General features: G+C 32.2%; 1 protein-coding gene across 1 annotated transcript in view; it reads left to right on the top strand.

The window, feature by feature from the left end:
- The window catches only part of LOC145239855 (uncharacterized), a 251,978-nt gene that overhangs the window by 7,356 nt on the left and 226,964 nt on the right, over nt 1-17,658 (top strand). The window contains exon 2 of the mRNA XM_080103414.1: nt 7,316-7,358. The gene's annotated coding sequence lies outside the window, so the exon portion shown is untranslated. The remainder of the gene's footprint in view (nt 1-7,315; nt 7,359-17,658) is intronic.

Here is a 17,658-nt window from a genome sequence, read left to right as displayed (position 1 = left end):
TTAAAAAAAAATGACCGTTTTGTTTTGTTTTTTTTGGGGGGGGGTCTAAACATTTGAAATTTTACATAAAAAGTATTCAGAGATAAGGCAAGCTTTTTAATCAGTTTGGGTCGAGAATTTTTAGTTACCAATATATAAATGGATGTATGCATGTTTGTTTGCTTGCATGTCTGCCCAAAACTTTCGACATAGGCGACGGATTTTACCAAGATCAGTATCGTTTTGAAGTTAGACCTTTCAGACGACAAATATCGAAAAATTGGCTAAAAACATTAATGTCGCCACCTTCAACAGGGCACTTTTCTACAGGGCAGGGGGGGTCGCTTTTTTCGCCGATATTTTTGAAAGTAATCCTTTAGTTTCGATTGGCTAGCCTTAATTTAAACATAAGTCATCTCCGGTTTGGCGGTGGTCGTAACAGCAAAGACGTCAGGTTTTTTCCCGCTACTTTCCTCCTTCGCGGTATGAGTTAAAGCTTGCCTTCCTACTATCAGTTTTTTTTTTATCAACATCCACATCCAAACACCCGGGCAACACTGGGCTAAAATGCTAGTCTATCTATTTATCTATCTATAGAAGTGAACGTGTCTGTGTGTCTGTCGGTCTGTGTGTCTGTGTACATTTTCCTTCGCAATAACTCTGTCAATTTTAAGTCTACAGTCTCGAAATTGGATATACAGGGTACTGAAATTTGGAAAAAATCTATATGATCGGTTTTCGGCCAGAAATTTGACTGTTAATGGGTCAAAGTTCAACGATTTGACCTTTGAGATCTCTACCAAACTACTCCGACAATTTTGGGTCTAAACACTTGAAATTTTAGATACAGATTTCTTTGACATTGGTCTAACTTAATGACTTGGTTTGAGCCCAAAACAGTAAATTGGGGTGAAAGTTACAAAAATTGACCGTTTTTTTGTTGTTGTTGTTGTTGCTCAGGGAAGATATATGGTCTTTATACATAGATCTTACTTAATAACTTGATTTGAGCCCAAAACAATAAATGTTAAGGGGGCATAATAGGGGTCAAATTTTAAAAAATTCACCGTTTTTTTCTTGCTCAGCATACACCTCCAAACACCTCGGGCAACGCCGGGCACCCATGCTAATATATCTATAAAAGTGAATGTGTCTGTGTGTCTGTGTGTGTGTCTGTGTGTGTGTCTGTGTACATTTCTCTACGAAATAACTCTGTCAATTTTTAGTCTACAGACTCGAAATTTGATATACAGGGAGCTGAGATTTGGGGAAAAAATACATGTGATCTGTTTTCGGCCAGAAATTTGGTTGTTAACCTTTGAGAACTCTACCAAACTCCTCCCACAATTTGGGATCTAAACACTTGAAATTTTAGATATAAGTTCCTTGGACAGTGATCTAACTTACTAACTCGATTTTAACCCCAAACAATAAATGTTAAGGGGTTATAATAGGGGTCAAATTAAAAAAAAATACCCTTTTTTTTTTTGCTTTTTTTTTTTTTTGTGTGTGTGTGTGTGTGTGTGTGTGTGTGTGTGTGTGTGTGTGTTTTATTTAACTTCAGTAAGTTTTAAGATATCATGGGGCTCCTTCCTGGAGCTAACACTTGATTCCGTTATGATTCAAATTTATATTCGAGGGCTCTTTTAAGAATAGATGCTGTTCCCTTTATGGCTGTTATTTGTATCTCGTTACAGCTTGGTCTTCCAGGGATTGCTTCTAAGTATTTCTGAAGGTTCTTTTTTATTAAACCAGTTGCTCTTATCACAACCGGTAAATGTTTATTTCTTTCAGAGGCCATGTCGTTTTAGATCATTTTTTAGGTCCTGATATTTTATCTTTTTCCGTTCAGCTCTATTAAGGCCCAAATCATTTGGAACTGTCTGTGTGTCTGTCTGTGTGTCTGTGTACATTTTCCTACGCAATAACTTTGTCAATTTTCAGTCTACAGACAGGAAATTTGATATATAGGGTACTGAGATTTGGGAACATCTATGTGATTGAATTCCAGCCAGAAATTTAGCTGTTAAAGGTCGAAATTCAACGATTTAACCTTTGAGAACTCTACCAAACTCCTCCCACAATTTGGGGTCTAAACACTTGAAATTTTAGGTATAGAATCCTTGGACATGGATTTAACTTAATAACTTAATTTGAGCCCAAAACAATAAATGTTAAGGTGTCATAAAAGGGGTCAAAGTTAAAAATATTAACCGCTTTTCTTTTTTTTTTTTTTTGCTCAACATACACCTCTAAACACCCGGGCAACGCCGGGCACCCATGCTAGTGTATCTATAAAAGTGATCGTGCCTGTCTGTCTGTCTGTCTGTCTGTCTGTGTACATTGTCCTACAAAATAACTCTGTCAATTTTTAGTCTACAAACTCGAAATTTGTTATACAGGGTATAGAGATTTTGCTCAGCATACATCTTTATATCCCCCGGCAACGCCGGACACCCATGCTAGTATATCCATAAAAGTGAACGTGTTTGTGTAGCTGTGTGTCTGTTTGTCTGTGTGTGTACATTTCCCTACGCAATAACTCTGTTAATTTTAATCTACTGACTCGAAATTTGATATACAGGGTACTGAGATTTGGGAAATCTTTGTAATCCGTTTTCGGCCAGAAATTTGGCTGTTAAGGGGTCAAAATTCGACGATTGGACCTTTGAGAACTCTGCCAAACTCCTCCAACAATTTTGGGTATAAACACTTGAAATTTGATAAATAGGTTCCGTGAACATAGATTTAACTTAATAACTTGATTTGAGCCTGAAACAATACATGTTAAGGGGTCAAAATGGGGGTCAAAGTTCCAAAGATTTTTCCTCTGCGGTGTCTACCAAATTACTCAGACAATTTCTGGTCTAAAAATTTGAACTTTGACATGAAAAGAATTCAGAGATAGGGCAAGCTTTTTAATCGGTTTGGGTAGAAAGCTTTTAGTTACTAATATATAAATGTATGTATGTATGTATGTATGTATGTATGTATGTATGTATGTATGTTTGCATGTCTTCCCAAAACTTTCGACATAGGCGACGGATTTTATCACAATCAATATCGGGATGAAGTTCGACCTTTCTGACGACAAATATCGAAAAATTGGCGAAAATTATTATCTTCACCTTCAACTGGGCATTTTTATACATGGGGGGTCGCTTTTTTCGCCGATATTTTCGAAAGTCACCTCCTACTTTCGATTGTCTAGCCTTAATTTAGCCTACGTCACTTCCTGTTTAGCGGTGGCCGTAACAGCAAAGACGTCAGGTTTTTTTCCCCATTCTTTTCCTTATTTGCGGTATGGCTTCGAGCCTGCATTCCTACTACCACTTTTTTTGTTTTTTTGCTCAACATACACATCCAAACCCGGGCAACACCGGGCTGAAATGCTAGTATTTGTATATATATATATATATATATATATATATATATATATATATATATATATATATATATATATATATATATTTAATTATATCCGCGAATAATATTGGCCTACGATTATGAATTTGAACTTGAAACATAGAATTTGATGAGATCCCGAGAAAATATTAACTCACATTTGCTCATGGAACCTACGTTTGGATTTAGGCACAGATAAAAAGTGGGGAAAATTATTGACAGTAGTTTCAGCTAGACGGGTGTTTCTCATGAAAAATTGGCGAGGGGGACGAGAGATTGGAGCTCAGACGAGCACCTGCCATGGAAATAATGATAAAACAAAGACCGGCTCGCAATGTCTTTTCTGTGGGAGGGAGGTTGCAGGGAAAAGAAAAGGGCATCCCCCACTAAACCACAAAGTTTACTTTGTACTCTGTCAAGGCAGGATAGGCTGTATTTAGCAGCCCCTGCCCAGATGTGGCAGCAGTACTCCATCCTTGGACGTACTTGGCTTTTATACAGATAGAAAATTGCATCAGTAGTGAGATATATTCTGGAGCGGTATAAGGATCCCACTATTTTCCCAGCGTCCTTGGCAACAGACCTAATGTACGTGTTCCATTTCAGATCAGGAGTAAATGTCAAACCCAGAAGCTTGTCAAAACATGGAGCCTCCCCAAGACGAGAGCCATCCATTTCAATTGATGCCAGATTGGGATCAGAGTGTTGATGATGTAAAGATAGAAGCTTGGTTTTGGATGCATTAAAAGTGACCAGCCACCTCTTCTCCCACTGTACCACGCGCTCAAATTCAGAGGAGCCAGAATTAGAGAGATCTTTGTCGTTTATGGTTGACGTGTTGCCATAGATCGTCGTCCCATCAGTTTTTAATCATATTTCATAGATTTTATCATGAAGCTAGTAAGCTTTAACATACAGTATTGTTAGTTATATAAAATAAATTTAACTCTTGATGACGTTCGCTATTGGTAACATCTTTATACATAAACATTAATTAGTTTATCTTTTCATGATCGAATTGCTCTGAATATGCTGTAACGTGTCCAAGGTTCGAATTGAGATTTTATGTAACGTGTTTTCTAGAGATCGCTCTCACCCTACAGCAGAGACTGTTACGTGGTGCGTGTTATTATTAGAGTACCAAATACAGCACCAAATATTCGTATATGTTATGTTCTTATTAGAAGAGGACTGATGTTATTTGTTGTTGTTTATATTTGTTAGAGTCTTAGAGTGATAGAGACAGTCTTAGGAGTGTTCAAGTGTTGAGCGTTTATGTGTCTTAAAGATATTCATGTTGTAAGACATAGCATATTGGAAACATAAACAGGTATATATAAAGAGACAGTTCTGTATGAACGGGAGTGTTTCTATACATATTGATACATATATTTCTTACCTATTTTTGAGATGATGATTTTCACAAAGTTCTTATAATATAAATGGACAATACCTTTTCTGTTGAATAACAACACAGAGACGCAGATACAAAAACACATGTTGACGTCCTTTATTTCATGACCGGGCCATGATTTCGCTTGAGGAATTCAAAGTTTCTTTACATGGTTATCTCTAACCCCCCTCGCTTCCAGAGGGTTCCAAGAATCGGTTTGAACCTCTCTGCTCCTCTGATCTGACTGATCTATCTCTCCCTAACTAACTTCGCACTCTTTTCTATATTGAGAAATCACATGTATGTCTGGTCAACGTGACTATAATTCACGTGTTATCAACGCGCGATTTGCACGTTATTGAAACCATTTCTGACGACCAGGAAATTTCCAATTCTCTTTGTTGTTTTACAAAGGAATTTAACCTACTTTTCTAATTCTGTAACCCATATTTTATTATTCATTCTTTCTAAGAATGTGCATAGTTTACAGCCAAATTTGTATTTATTAAATATTTTAACAGAATCAAAATTTTAACTGGACATTCCATTTATAATAACATTCTGTGTTTATTTTAACTTATGATTGGAATTTTTTCAAATTTAGCTTCGCAAGTTCGATACCTTGACTATCCTATTTCATATTTAAATTTAACTAATTCTCTATTTTTTTTACTTACATGAAAAATGGACAGCCGTTTATCATGTAACAAGACTACCGGGAATATAAGTTAGCAAGTAAATGACAATATGAAATAATAAACTAATTGCGATCCACCGACAAAGTGTCGCTGTCTGCAGTTATCCATTAATTGAGATGGCTGGCGGGTGACATTACTCAAATTGGAAGGAGTTTTTTACTCTCGGTTGAAGTATCGGATTTCCGGTAGAAATTGGTTATATTTAGAGGACACTGACTGTTGTGAACAAACACATTTGGTATATATTCCAGCGTGGACTAGAACGAACGCTCACGTCAACAAGAAATCTTGAAGTCTTAGTTTTGTACTTGAAAGATAGGAGCTTAGATAAAACTTTATTCAATAACGTGTACCAACAAGTCTAGTGTACTATGCATACATCTGTATTTGTTGTTTTTATTATGTACGCAAATAATGTGAGCTATGCCTCGCTTCCTGAGTAACGACTACACTAGAATCGACACGACCAAAATAAGAATATATAGAAAAATACTGCACAGACGTTGATGAATTGAATTGTTCGGGTCGCACATATGCTTAGGGCACATTCTTTTGATCAGATGGAGAACAGTTGTATGTGCTCGGTTCTTGATAGTAGATAAGACACACGGACGTGTCAGATGTATCAAGCAGAGATATATACGGAGAGACATAGTATGACCTGCTGGTGGCCACGTTATCAAACCCTTTAGATACAATTTGTAAGCGCTATTTAGTATTACTTGCTCAAAGATTCACCTCATTAGAAATCCATTTGAAAACAATTATGACCTTTGAATATTTCAATTTATGAAAATCTATTACTTCTCTTAGTTCACTCATATTATATATATATATATATATATATATATATATATATATATATATATATATATATATACACACACACACTTCAGAATAATGAAATGCATTGAATATACTGTTATGCAAATCCAGTGATTTTCGGTTTTACAAAATATTATTGGATGTAATATTTTATATAACGCAATCCCAGTTAAATGAAAATTGCTCAATATACAAGATAGAACAAATAAATAATAATTTAGTAATTTAAATTTTATGATTTGAAACGGTTAAATTTAAAATATAGAATTTTTATTATATACAAAACAAAGAATACATTTTTATGAGTATATTTTCTTAACCCATGAGTGTTTGATGTTTATTCATCTCCTCAGAGGAAAAATATTAGCAAATCTTATAAATGGTTTACACCTAATTTTCTAAAGGTAATAGATGTAGAAAATTATGAATCTTTTAGTTTTTAAATCATAGAATAAGGGAAATTAGATATTGGTGCAGAATGAAAAAAGATATTAAACTTCAGATTCAATTTGTATGGTAAATTCTGAAGTGCGAGTTTTTGGTAGCAGGGAGGTAAAAGGTCAAATGCCTATTGTAATTCTTCCAAGTCACATGATAATAATTCAATGTAGACATGATTCCTTAGTTTCTTCTTTAGTAGGATGAGAAATCCAACAAATATTTAATTATATCAATCCGGTGAATATGTTTTTTATTAAACATATACTTTTTATTGGTTTTAATGTTTTTAAATATATAAGTTTTATAATCCAATCAAAGTGTAAAACCAATTTGTGAATAAAACCCCAATTATACAGAGACCGACAAAACAAAATAAAATGAAAAATAAAATAAAATAAAAAGAATTGCATATCAAAGCATGGCAAAAAATCATTACAAAATAAGATGCAGCTTTAGTGATTAAAATTATATTTATGAATAATATTTATGAATCAGAACAAGTAAAAATGATTTAAACTTACTATGACTAAACGGTTAGAAATTAAATCATTATTCTAAAATTTTGATGTTGCAGTAAGAGAGATTTGAAGGGAAGAGAAAAAGAAGAAAAGAAAAAGGTAGGAGGAAAATTTTATTTAATATACATATGTCACTCGCTAATATACATTTTGTGTAATATGCATATGTAACTCGCTAGTATTACTTTTGTGTGATACACATATGTCACTCGTAAATATACATTTCTGTAATATACATATGTCACTTGCTAATATACATTTTGCATAATATGTATATGTAACTCGCTAATATACATTTTTTGTAATATACATATGTTCCTCGCTAATATGCATTTTCTGTAATATACATACGTCATTCACTAACATAAATTTGTGTAATATACATATGTCACTCCTTTATATACATATTGTGTAATATGCATATGTCATTCACTAACATAAATTTTGTGTAATATACATATATTCTTTGCTAATATATATTTTGTGTAATATACCCGATACCGCACCAACCACACCGGGCGTCCTTAGCCTCGTTGGATTCCACCCGATGTGGCAGGTGTTCTCTTAATCTTACATTGTCTCGTTACAAGTTGGCCTGTTGATCGTCTACACCCACTGTGTCTTCACGGTGGGGCGCTTTGCCTCTCGACCGAATCGTCTCCTTCCCTGTGTAGGTAGTCTCCGGGTACATCAATCACTCCGCTGGTCCTTGCGGCTTGCTGCAAAATGAAGAGTCCTCGCCACAAACAAACAGAACTCCGGTTTATAACAATAACAAACTATTTATTAATTTCATTACTTCAAAACAGCTACTGTCGAAATTGAGGTGACTAACTATAGCAGTGAAACGATGTAAGACCAGACCAGTAAAGTCACAGATTTCCCATTAACACAGGCTAGTTAACATCATAACATCAGATCCTGAGAGCTCCCAAATCGACTCTTCTCTTTTTAGAATTCCTTTTTCTAATAATCCAAACCCTTTTTCACACCTCTCCATCAGAGAGTGGTTACAAACTCCTTTCTTTCTTCCTCTTAGAGCTTACCCTTTGTCTTGTCCGCTCAGCACCTATCTCTCCCTTTTTTCCTATTAATTTGTACTGAGGTTTTTACTTATTATCAAATTAGGAGTGATTGTTCATTCCAAGCTGTCAGCCTTAATCAGCCATGAATCTGGATCTCTTCAAATCTCTCAACAGAGGTTTTAAAAACAACCTTTCATGTTAACAGATATATAACGACAATGAGATAAAAACAATTATTCTTTGTTTTTTTTTCTATTTTCTTGTCAAAATCCACTAGACATTTCGGCCCTGTCCCAATCAGACATCAACACCCCCTCTTCTGCCCTATTTCCCTCTATCCCATCCGGTCAAACACCCCTCTCACCGCAATATGCTCCTCGCTGCATGCATTCACGGCACCAATTAGTGTTATACACTGGCTTATATACATTTTGTTTAATATGCATATATCACTCACCAATATACATTTTGTATTATATGCATATGTCACTTGCTAATATATATTTTGTGTAATATACATATGTCACTTGCCAATGCATATTTTGTGTATTATGCATATGTCACTCACTAATATACATTTTCTTTAAATGCATATGTCACTCGCTTATATACATTTCGTTTAATATGCAAATGTCACTGCCTAATATACATTTTGTGTAATATGCATATATCACTCGCTGACATAATTCTGTGTGATATGCATACGTCACTCGCTTATATGCCTTTTGTGTAATATACATATATCACTCGCTAATATACATTTTTGTTATATGCATATTTCACTCGTTTACATACATTAAATGTGATATGTACATGTCATTGCTTATATACATTTTATGTAGTATTCGCTAAAATGCATTTTTGTAATATGCATATTTCACTCCTACATATACATTTTGTGTAATATACATACGTCACTTGCTAATATATATTTTGTGTAATATACATATGTCACTCACTAATATTAAACTTCTCTAATACGCATTTGTCACCCGCTTATATGTATTTTGTGTAATATCCATCTATCACTCGCTAATATACATTTCGTGTAATATGCACACGTCACTCGCTGATATACATATTGTGTAATATGCATATGCCATTCGATTACATGAAATTTGTGTAATATTCATATATCACTCACTAACCTACATGTTTTGTAATATACGTATGTCACACGCTAATTTAGATTTTTTATGTAATATACATATGTCACTTGCTAATACATGTTTTATAGTAATATGCATAAGTATTTTGTGTAATATGCATATTCCTATCACTACTATACATTTTGTGTAATACATATGTCGCTCGCTTATATAAATTTTAATATGTAATATGCATATCTCACCCACTAATATACATTTTGTTTAATATTCATATGTCTTTGGCTAATATACAATTTGTGTAATATACATATATCCTCTGCCAATATATGTTGTGTAATATGAATATGCCATTGGCATGTATACATTTTGTTTATAATGCCTATGTCACTGCCTAAGATACATTTTGTTTTATATGCATATGACCCAGGCTAAAAAAATTTTTGCGAAATATACATATATCCTCGCTAATAGACATATTGTGTAATATACATATGTTTCTCACTAATAATACATTTTTTGTAATATACATATATGCCTCGCTAATATACATCTTTTTGTAATATACATATGTTCCTCGCTAATATACATTTTTTCAATGTACATATATTCCTCGCTAATATACATTTTTTGTAATATACATATATCCCTCGCTCATACACATTTTTTGCAATATACATATATACCTCGCTAATACACATTTTGTGTAATATGCATATATCCCTCGCTAATATACATTTTTTGTAATATACATATGTTCCTCGCTAATACACATTTTGTGTAATATACATATATACCTCGCTTATATACATTTTTTGTAATATGCATATGTCCCTTATTAATATATATTTTTTGTTATATACATAATTCGCTCGTTAATATACATTTTTTGTAATATACATATGTCCCTCGCTAATATACATTTTTTGTAATATGCATATATCCCTCGCTAAAATACATTTTCTGTAATATACTCGCTAATATACATTTTTCTCACTAATATAAATTTTTGTGTAATATACATATGACCCTCGGAAGTATACATTTTTTGTAATATACATAATTCCCTTGCTAATATACATTTTTTGTAATATACATAATTCCCTCGCTAATATACATTTTTGGTAATATACATAATTCCCTCGCTAATATACATTTTTTGTAATATACACAATTCCCTCGCTAATATAATTGTTTGTAATATACATATGTCCCTTACTAATATATTTTTTTTGTAATATACATAATCCGCTCGCTAATATACATTTGTTGTAATATATATATGCCCCTCGCAAATATACATTTGTTGTAATATACATATGTCCCTTGCTAATATATATTTGTAATATACATATGTTCCTCACTAATACACATTTTTTATAATATACATATGTCTCTCGCTAATATACTTTTTTTGTAATATACATATATCCCTTGCTAATATACCTTTTTTGTAATATACATATATCCCTCACTAATATACGTTTTTTGTAATTTATAAATATCTCTCGCAAATATACATTTTTTGTAATATACATATGTCCCTCTCTAATATGCATGTGTTGTAATATATAAATATCCCTCACTAATACACATTTTTCGTAATATACATATGTCCCTTGCTAATATACATTTTTTGTAATATGCATATATACCTCGCTAATATACATATTTTTTGTAATATATAAATATTCCTTGCTAATATAGATTTTTGTACGTATATGCTTTGCGTATATACAGTTTTGTATATCCCTCGCAAATATACATTTTTTTGTAATATACATATGTTCGTAATTGTCTGTATTTTTGAGATGAGGTGTTTTCATTGATTGAGATTGTCGGACTTACTTCCTCATCTTGGTTTTTATCGTCACAACGTTTCGGCCTTTTTGCCTACCGGCCTTCATCAGGTGAACCGTTTGTTAGGAATCTCGAACCCTACCCTTTATTATTATTACGGGGCTACCGTGTTCAGACTCCAGCTAGGCTCTGTGACATAGTTGCTGATTCTCTGTTTTGAATGTTACTATTCACTGCCTTTGTTAAGGATTGAACTTAGAACCTTTGTGTAACTGTAAACGTTGATACAACGTCTAGGACTCGTATTTTACTCGGCCATATGTCACTAGGACAATTCTTAGTTGGTTTTTGTTAATGTTAAACCTATGTTGTTATTCAAGGTTTTCTCTCTCTATCAGACGTGTCCAAATGCACTCAGCTCAATGCTTGGTTGGCTCAGTAGATTGTTATGTCCGAGCAAGTGAGTTGTTTCTTTTTTTCTCACTTTCCAGTGGGTCTCTCTGTTTATTATTTTTACTTCATCCCATAGGGAGCGATGGTCCCCCCTCTCCATCCAGACATGGTTGGCTATATCCGTCTCCCCTTTAGTTACCACTTTTCGGTGTTCTTCCACCCTTACTTTAAGGGGGCGGCATGTTTCACCCTTGTAAACCTTTCTGCAACTGCATGGGATGGAGTATATGCAGTTCTTGGTCATTTTCTCCTCCATGCGGGGTTTCACTCGTACCAGGTGTACTCTGAGTGTTGACTCGCTCTTGAATACCGTCCTGATGTTGTAGGGGACACATATTCTCTGAATCTTTTCGGAGATGCCTCGTACGTATGTTAGGCAGACCGTTGGAGGTTTTTGGGTTTCATTCTCTTCTCTTATACTATTAACACGTCTGGTGGATAGTATGCTATCGGGGTAGTTGTTACGACGGAAGGTATTCTTCAACCTGACCATTTCTTGGTGGTATGTAATGGTGTCGCTACATATTGTCTCTGCTCGATGTTGTAAGCAGTGTGCGATTCCATGTTTGATACTGTATGGGTGATGGGAGTTGAAGTAAAGTTATTGTCCGGTGAAGGTAGGCTTGCGATATACATAATAATAATAATAAAGGGTTGAGTTCGAGACTCCTAACAAACGGTTCCCGAGTTCGTAAAAAACACCTAATGAAGGCCAGAGGGCAAAACCGCCGAAACGCTGTGACGATAAAAACCAATATGACGAAGTCAGTCCGACAATCTCAATCAATACATATGTCTCTCGCTAATATACATTTTTTGTAATATAAATATGTCCCTCGCTAATATACATTTTTTGTAATATACATATGTTCGTCGCTAATATACATTTTTTGTTATATACATAGGTTCGCCGCTAATATACATTTTTGTAATATATAAATATCCATGGCTAATATACATTTTTTTGTTATATACATAGGTTCGTCGCTAATATACATTTTTTGTAATATATAAACATCCCCGGCTAATATACATTTTTTTTATATACATATGTTCCTCGCTAATATATATTTTTTTGTTATATACATAGGTTCATCGATAATATACGTTTTATTCTTATATACATATGTTCCTCGCTAATATACATTTTTTGGAATATATAAATATCCATGGCATATATACAGTTTTTGGAATGTACATATGTCCCCCGCTGATATACATTTTGTGTAATATACATATGTTCCTCACTAATATACATTTTTTGTAATATATAAAAATTAATAGCTAATATACATTTTTTTGTTATATACATAGGTTCGTCGCTAATATACATTTTTTTTTATAAACATATGCTCCTCGCTAATATACATTTTTTGGAATATATTAATATCCATGGCTAATATGCATTTTGTGTAATACCCATATGTCCCTCGCTAATATACATTTTTTGTTATGCACATATATGCCTTGCTTATATACATTTTTTGTAATATATAAATATCTCTCGCAAATATACATTTTTTGTAATATACATATGTTCCTCGCAAATATACATTTTTTGTAATATGCATACGTCCCTCGCTAATATACATTTTGTGCAATATACATATGTCCCTCGATAATATACATTTTGTGTAATATACATATGTCCCTCGCTAATATACATGTTTTGGAATGTACATATGTCCCTCACTAATATACATTTTGTGTAATATACATATGTCCCTCGATAATATACATTTTGTGTAATATACATATGTCCCTCGCTAATATACATTTTCTGTAATATACATATGTCCCTCGCTAATATACATTTTTGTGAATGTACATATGTCCCTCGCTAATATACATTTTTTATAATATACATATGTCACTCGCTAATATACATTTTTTGGAATGTACATATGTACCTCGCTAATATACATTTTTTGTAATATACATATGTACCTACCTAATATACATTTTTTGGAATGTGCATATGTCTCGCGCTAATATACATTTTGTGTAATATACATATGTCCCTCGCTAATATACATTTTTTTGAATGTACATATATAGCTCACTAATATACATTTTTTGGAATGTACATATGTCCCTCGCTAATATACATTATTTATAATATACATATGTCCCTTGCTTATATACATTTTTTGGAATGTACATATGTACCTCGCTAATATACATTTTTTATAATATAAATATGTCCCTCGCTTATATACATTTTTTGGAATGTACATATGTCCCTCGCTAATATACATTTTCTGTAATATACATATGTCCCTCGCTAATATACATTTTATGGAATGTACATATGTCCCTCGCTAATATACATTTTCTGTAATATACATATGTCCCTCGCTAATATACATTTTTGTGAATGTACATATGTCCCTCGCTAATATACATTTTTTATAATATACATATGTCACTCGCTAATATACATTTTTTGGAATGTACATATGTACCTCGCTAATATACATTTTTTGTAATATACATATGTACCTACCTAATATACATTTTTTGGAATGTGCATATGTCTCGCGCTAATATACATTTTGTGTAATATACATATGTCCCTCGCTAATATACATTTTTTTGAATGTACATATATAGCTCACTAATATACATTTTTTGGAATGTACATATGTCCCTCGCTAATATACATTTTGTGTAATATACATATGTTCCTCGCTAATATACATTTTTTGGAATGTACATATGTCCCTCGCTAATATACATTTTGTGTAATATACATATGTTCCTCGCTAATATACATTTTTTGGAATGTACATATGTCCCTCGCTAATATACATTTTCTGTAATATACATATGTTCCTCGATAATATACATTTTCTGTAATATACATATGTTCCTCGCTAATATACATTTTTTGGAATGTACAGATGTCCCTCGCTAATATACATTTTCTGTAATATACATATGTTCATCGCTAATATACATTTTTTGAAATGTACATATGTCCCTCACTAATATACATTTTGTGTAATATACATATGTCCCTCGCTAATATACATTTTTTATAATATACATATGTCCCTCGCTAATATACATATTTTGGAATGTACATATGTCCCTCGCTAATATACATTTTTTATAATATACATATTTCCCTTGCTTATATACATTTTTTGGAATGTACATATGTACCTCGCTAATATACATTTTTTATAATATAAATATGTCCCTCGCTTATATACATTTTTTGGAATGTACATATGTCCCTCGCTAATATACATTTTCTGTAATATACATATGTCCCTCGCTAATATACATTTTATGGAATGTACATATGTCCCTCGCTAATATACATTTTTGTGAATGTACATATGTCCCTCGCTTATATACATTTTTTATAATATACATATGTCACTCGCTAATATACATTTTTTGGAATGTACATATGTACCTCGCTAATATACATTTTTTGTAATATACATATGTACCTACCTAATATACATTTTTTGGAATGTGCATATGTCTCCCACTAATATACATTTTGTGTAATATACATATGTCCCTCGCTAATATACATTTTTTTGAATGTACATATATAGCTCACTAATATACATTTTTTGGAATGCACATATGTCCCTCGCTAATATACATTTTGTGTAATATACATATGTTCCTCGCTAATATACATTTTTTTGAATGTACATATGTCCCTCACTAATATACATTTTCTGTAATATACATATGTCCCACGCTAATATACATTTTCTGTAATATACATATGTTCCTCGATAATCGACATTTTCTGTAATATACATATGTCCCTCGCTAATATACATTTTTTGGAATGTACATATGTCCCTCACTAATATACATTTTGTGTAATATAAATATGTTCTTCGCTAATATACATTTTTTGGAATGTACATATGTCCCTCGCTAATATACATTTTGTGTAATATACTGATGTCCCTCGCTAATATACATTTTTTGGAATGTAAATATGTCCCTCGCTAATAGAAATTTTGTGTAATATACATATGTCTCTCGCTAATATACATTTTTTGAATGTGCATATGTCCCTCGCTAATATACATTTTCTGTAATATACATATGTTCCTCGATAATATACATATATTGGAATGTACATATATCCCTCGCTAATATACATATTTTGGAATGTACATATGTCCCTCGCTAATATACATTTTGTGTTATATACATATGTCCCTCGCTAATAAACATTTTCTGTAATATACATATGTCCCTCGCTAATATACATTTTATGGAATGTAGATACGTCCCTCGCTAATATACATTTTTTGTAATATACATATGTTTCTCGCTAATATACATTTTTTGGAATGTACATATGTCCCTAGCTAATATACATTTTTTGGAATATAAATATGTTCTTTGCTAATATACATTTTGTGTAATATAAATATGTTCTTCGCTAATATACATTTTTTGGAATGTACATATGTCCCTCGCTTATATACATTTTGTGTAATATACATATGTTGTACATATATCCCTCGCTAATATACAATTTTTTAATGTACATATATCCCTCGCTAATATACATTTTGTGTAATATAAATATGCTCTTCGCCAATATACATTTGTTTGAATGTACATATGTCCCTCGCTAATATACATTTTCTGTAATATACATATGTTCCTCGCTAATATACATATTTTAGAATGTACATATATCCCTAGCTAATATACATTTTGTGTTATATACATATGTTCCTCGCTAATATACATCTTTTGGAATGTACATATGTCCCTCGCTAATATACATTTTTTGTAATATACATATGTTCCTCGCTAATATACATTTTTTGGAATGTACATATGTCCCTCGCTAATATACATTTTTTGTAATATACATATGTTCCTCGCTAATATACATTTTTTGGAATATAGATATGTTCTTCGCTAATATACATTTTGTGTAATATAAATATGTTCTTCGCTAATATACATTTTTTGGAATGTACATATGTCCCTCGCTTATATATATTTTGTGTAATATACATATGTTCCTCGCTAATATAAATTTTGTGTAATATACATATGTCCCTTGCTAATATACATTTTGTATAATATACATATGTTCCTCGCTAATATACATCTTTTGGAATGTACCTATGTCCCTCGCTAATATACATTTTTTGTAATATACATATGTTCCTCGCTAATATACATTTTTTGGAATATAAATATGTTCTTCGCTAATATACATTTTGTGTAATATAAATATGTTCTTCGCTAATATGCATTTTTTGGAATGTACATATGTCCCTCGCTTATATACATTTTGTGTAATATACATATGTTCCTCACTAATATAAATTTTTTGTAATATACATATGTCCCTTGCTAATATACATTTTGTATAATATACATATGTTCCTCGCTAATATACATCTTTTGGAATGTACATATGTCCCTCGCTAATATACATTTTTTGGAATGTACATATATCCCTCGCTAATATACATTTTTTGGAATCCCTCGCTAATATACATTTTGTGTAATATACATATGTTCTTCGCTAATATACATTTTTGTAATGTACATATGTCCCTCGCTAATATACATTTTCTGTAATATACATATGTTCCTCGCTAATATACATTTTTTGGAATGTACATATGTCCCTCGCTAATATACATTTTTTGGAATGTACATATGTCCCTCGCTAATATACATTTTGTGTAATATAAATATGTTCTTCGCTAATATACATTTTTTGGAATGTACATATGCCCCTCGCTTATATACATTTTGTGTAATATACATATTTTCCTCGCTAATATACATTTTTTGGAATGTACATATATCCCTCGCTAATATAAATTTTGTGTAATATAAATATGTTCTTCGCTAATATACATTTGTTTGAATGTACATATGTCCCTCGCTAATATACATTTTCTGTAATATACATATGTCCCTCGCTAATATACATATTTTAGAATGTACATATATCCCTCGCTAATATACATTTTGTGTTATATACATATGTCC

This window comes from Euprymna scolopes, chromosome 19 (assembly GCF_053919585.1).
Source record: "Euprymna scolopes isolate OS-2025 chromosome 19, ASM5391958v1, whole genome shotgun sequence".
NCBI lineage: Eukaryota > Metazoa > Mollusca > Cephalopoda > Sepiida > Sepiolidae > Euprymna > Euprymna scolopes.
The sequence above is the reverse complement of the archived record's forward strand: the minus strand, read 5'-3'. Positions and strand labels throughout refer to the sequence as shown.